This window comes from Pteropus medius, unplaced genomic scaffold, assembly GCF_902729225.1.
Source record: "Pteropus medius unplaced genomic scaffold, Ma_sr-lr_union100, whole genome shotgun sequence".
Taxonomy (NCBI): domain Eukaryota; kingdom Metazoa; phylum Chordata; class Mammalia; order Chiroptera; family Pteropodidae; genus Pteropus; species Pteropus medius.
This window is the reverse complement of record NW_024352786.1, coordinates 12,870,525-12,876,137: the sequence shown is the minus strand read 5'-3', so window position 1 is coordinate 12,876,137 and position 5,613 is coordinate 12,870,525. Positions and strand designations below refer to the sequence as shown.

Genomic DNA, 5,613 nt, shown 5'->3' with positions numbered 1-5,613 from the left:
ATTTGAACCCAAGTCTATCCAACAACAAATCGTAGATTGTTTAATTTTGGGTCATTTAATCACTATATCTTTGCAAATTGCTTATATATGTGTATATATATAGAGAGAGACTATATGTGTATATATACATATATACACACATATAAGCAATTTGCAAAGATACAGTGCAATATATATATATATATATATATAGAGAGAGAGAGAGAGAGAGAGAGAGAGAGAGAGAGAGAGGGGATATTTGAAGAATCTCTGAAATAAGCCTCTCAGAAGAGAGCTATATGCATCAAGACACAGGGTTTTAAGACGTAGTTCTTATTAATTTATATATTACCAGTGATTTGTCACATATTGGGGTACACAGAATACTTTTGTTTTATTGGGCATCATTTTAGATATCAGCCAGACAATGCTCAGGTATTGGTTGTGATGAATGCCTGGTGAAACATTCATCAAAGTTTCAGTGTGAGAGTTATGAACAATCATTGTGAAATGAAGCTACTCAAATGACTAGTCTCTATATTTATCTAAGTTCCATTATATATTAATTTAAAACAAAATAGAAAGATAGTAGTGAGAAGCAGTATTTTGGTTTAGAACTGCTGATCCTGAAATTCATTAGTTTTCAATCAGGGTCAAATAATGGTATTATTTAAAACATTTTGAGTCCTTATTATATGTCAAGCCTTGTCAAGTAGTTTATACTGTACTTGTATTTTTTAATTTAATTTTCAAAAAATCTATGGCATGCATAATTTTTTTTTGGTTTGAAAATACACCATACTTGGCCATAGTTCTACAGTTATTAGAGAAGAAATAAGATTTGACTCTAGGTATACTCAACATGAAAAATGCACTATTTTCAGTGTAATACATATAGTATTGCTTTAATATTAAAATTACTTTTTAAAATAGTTAATAAATTGAAGGTATTTTTATTCCCTCTTAAAAAGTCAGGTTATTATCATTCTCAAATTCTGAAAAACAGTTTGTAGACCTTCCAATAAAAATGTAAACTCTAGTTATGCTATTATTCTTCTCTCTCTTAGACTATAATAAAATGAATGTAAAAATATATAGGCTTAAAATAATAAACAAGAAGAGAACAGAGACCATCAGAAAACTAGAGATAATTAACTTTATTTGAGGACGAAAGTAAATGAAAAATTTTCAGTAAAGGAACTAAAGAAGATTTCATCTCTATTAAAAACAATTCTATATATCTTTTCAACTGTGAGGCCCAAACCTTGTATCTTTGATTTTTATCTTTATCTCACACCATACTACAATATCTCATCATATCCTATTGTCTCTTAAATTTAAATAATCCCAAATTTCAATGTTTCTTTTCACTTTCTTCACTACCATGACCCAAGCCACCATCTTCTATTGCTTAGGTGATTGCAGTTACCTCCACACTGATTTCTAGGCTTATACACCATTGATCTCCAGAGTGAGCCTGTTCACAACACAGCAATTTGAATAACCCTATTAAAGTGTTACCACATTCTATTTCTCTGCTCAAAACCCTCCAGTGACTCCTAATTTTCCTCAAAGTAAAACTCAGTGTATTTTTGCAGTAGACTGCAAAGCCTATCAAAATATGATCTCTGATTATCTCCACTACTGAATCTTCTACTATGCCATACCTCCCCAACAGTCTTTCAATCTTAACTATAATGCCTGGTCTGCTAGTTTGTCAAAACAATAAATTCTCCTTAAAAAAAAAAAAAAAAAAAATATGTATATGTATATATATATATATGTACATATATATACATATATATACACATATATATTTTATATATATATTATATATATATATATATATTTTACTTACTCTTCTTTCTGTGTGAACATTTCTCCCTCCTTCACTGCCATTATCAATTTCTTAGTTCTTCACTAAACAAGCTACTCCATATTCTTTATTTTGTACTTCTCTTTCTTATTTTACATTGCTCGATAGAACTTACAATACTTTAATATTTTTTATGTCATATTTATTTTGGTTTTTGCCTGCCTATCATTCCTACTTCTATAAGACTCCAAGTTCCATATGGGCAATAATTTTGTCTGATATATCTAATGCTCTGCCCCATCATAAAGCTAATGTTAGGTGTTCAGTAAATATTTCTTGACATAGCAGACTAATATTAAAAAACAAACAAACAAACAAAAAACCCAGCAGTTGAAGATGTTTGAATGGCTGACAAAAACCTAAAGACTTCCAGATAATTTTAAAAAGGTCCGTCCCAGGACACACTGTTTACACAGATGCACAGATACCAATGTAAAGAATGAAGGGTCATAATAAAACAGATAAAATGACTCCACCAAGAAAATTAATAAAAAGTCCAATGACTGACTTAAATTAATGGGGACATCTATAAACTGACAATAAGTTTAGAATAATCTTATTAAAGAAGTTTAGTGACCTACAAGAATAGAGACAGAAAATTAATATTAGGGAAACAACGCAGGAACAAAATGAGAATTTCAACAAAGAAATAGAAACCATCAAAACAAACAATAAAACAGAAATCCAAGACTGAAGAATACAATGACTGAATTGAAGAATTCAATAGAGAGCTTCAGTAACAAACCTGACCAAGTAGAATAAAGAATCAGTGTACTATAATATAGGTCATTTGAAATTATCTAGTCAGAGAAGGAAAAAGAAAAAAGAAATGAAAAAGAATGAATAAAGCCTATGGGATTTATGGAAAACCATCAAGGGATAGAATATATCATAAGTAATCTGCAGAAAAAGGAAAAGAGAAATAGCTAGAAAGTAAATTTAAAGAATAAGGGCTGAAAGCCTCCTAAACCTGGAGAGTAAAATGGACATTCAGATTCATGAGGCCCAAAGGATCTCAAATAGAATGAACCTGAAAAGGGCTACATTGAGACACATTATAATTAAGTTATCAAAAGTCAAAAAGATAATTTGAAAACAGCAAAAGAAAAGTGGCATGTCACATACAAGGGATACCCTCTTCTCCTCGACAAATTTATGGATAGAGTTCTCAACAGAAAATTTTCAGGCCAGGAGAGAGTGGAATGATATACTTAAAATATTGAAAGAAAACAAACAAACAAACAAAAAACACACCTGACAACCAGTAATAATATACTCAGTAAATCTGTGCTTCAGAAATAAAGGGGGAATGAGAGATACTTTCTTGAACAAACAGAAGCTGAAGGAATATATCACTATTGGATCTACCTTACAAGAAATGCTAAAGGGAGATCTTCAGGGGGAAATAAAGGATGATAATTACCATTGTAAAAGCATATGAATATAGGTGTAAAACTCACTGAGAATGATAAATATAAAGTCAATATCAGATTTTCTAGTGTTGTATTGGTGGTACCTAATTCACTTACGACTACAGTTTAAAAGTCAAACAAACATATTGAAAATAATTTGTTATTGTATACACAGTAAAAAATATATAAATTTTAACATCAATAGCCAAAAATTTGAGGGGAGGGGGGTAAAATAGAAAATTTAGGTATGCTTTCAAAGTTAGTATCAGCTTAAAATAGAGTGCTATAAATACAAGCTATTCTATCAAAGCCTTATGGTAACCACAAAGGAAAAAAATCTGTTGTACACAAAAGATTATAATAAAAGAATCAAAGCACACAACTACACAAAGTCATCAAATCACAAAAGATAGCAAAATAAGAAACCAGGAACAATAGATCTACCAAACAGAAAACAATGAATAAAATGGCAACGTAAGTCTTTATCTATCAATATTACTTTAAATATAAATGGATTAAATTATTCAATCAAAATAGAGTAGCTGAATGGATTAAAAAAAAAAAAAATCTAATGAAGTGCTGCCCGCAAGAGACTCACATTAGTTTTGAAGATACATATAAACTAAGATTAAAAAGATGGGAAAAGATATTTCAAACAAATGGCAACCAAAAGAAAGCAGGACTATGTATACTTATAACAGACAAAACAGACTTTAAGCTAAAAAGGGTCAAAAAAAGACAAAGAAGATGATTATATCATGATAAAGGTACAGAATTCCAGTTATAAGATAAATAAGTCATGGGAGGGGGATGTGTTGTATAACATGATTACTTTAGTTAACAATATTTAATAATATCGTATTGGTATTTGCAAGATGCTAAAAGAGTAAATAGTAGAAGTTCTCATCATAAGGAAAAGAATTGTAACTGTGAGGTGATGGATGTTAACTGAACTTATTATGATACATGGAAGTTTCAACCACTTGAGATATGAATATTCATAACAGTGTTATTTATAATAGTTGGAAATGGAAACAGCTCAAGTATCTGCCAAATGTGGTAAAAAAAGAAACATATTACATATACACACAACGTGAATAAATTTCAAAAAATATGCTGAGTAAAATAAGCTCATCACTAGAGGACATAGTACATGATTTCCATGAAATCCTGGAATGGGCAAAATTAATCTGTGGTGATAGAAATCAGAACAGTTGTTTCTAGCAAACACAGTGATCTACAGGGAAAGGGCACCAGGAAAACTTTCTGAAGTTACAAAAATGTTCTATAATTTAACAGGGATATGTGTTAAACAAGTATATGTATTTATTAAGACTATATAATTCAGCCTTGTACATTTCAATATAATTAAATTATACTTGAAAAAATAAGGATTACTATGAGAAAAGTGGCTTATAAAAGGACTGTATTTTAGTAAACTTTAGTAAATAAAGAGCAAGTTACATGCAAAGTAATTTTGAATGAATTTCTAAAAACTATGCATATATGTATAATCATGTATGAACATTAATTCAAAATAAGCTATAAAATACATTGAACTTCAATGTATTCCATCTTAGAAGTTTTTCAGTACTTTTTTTTTTTAAATGCTTATAGCACCTGTTCTTCCTAGGTGGTCTCCCATCCAAGTACTAACCAGGCCCAACCCTGCTTAACTTCTGAGATCAGACAAGATCTGGCACATTCTAGATGGCATGGCCATAGATGGTCTTTCAGTACTTTGATGTTTTAATATTAGCTGTTGTTTTCTGCTTTTAGTAGGTATTATTGCTACTTTTTATGGTGGTACACTGAATGCAAGTGGCAGATTTATTGGTAGAATTTTTTTTTTATAATATTTTTCTCAACTTTGTAGTTACATATTTAGATATTATACAGTAATTAGATATTATGTATTAAAGTTGCTATTGTGTTTTTAAAAATTAGAAAAGAATGTGGAATTGGTTTTGCATGTTGTGCAGGAAATAGTAAGTCAGTCAACTAATTGCTGCCTTTAAAAGTTTTATATAAACCCCTGACAAATCTGTCTTTGTTGGTAGTCTATGCTATTAGCAATATTTTCTGAGTTACTGCAGCAGCTTTCATGTGGCCTGATTTCTCTACACTACTCACCTTTTGTACTCAGCCTTCCATCTATTTGATATGTGTATTGGATTCAGAATAATTTTACTTAATATTTGCTGGTACATAAATATTGTTGTTTTATATCGGAACAAAGGTAAACATAAAATGAAAACTAATGAAAATATTAAAAATTTTCCAATCTTCTTATTAAATATTAGGTAAGAATAACAATATAAAATGTATTATTGAGTGCTTAATCTG

At 29.8% G+C, this 5,613-nt stretch overlaps 1 pseudogene; it reads right to left on the bottom strand.

Annotated features, from left to right (window-relative positions):
- Positions 1–4,875: 4,875 nt before the first annotated feature.
- On the bottom strand, positions 4,876–4,994 carry LOC120591294 (uncharacterized; annotated as a pseudogene).
- Between the last annotated feature and the right edge of the window lie 619 nt (positions 4,995–5,613).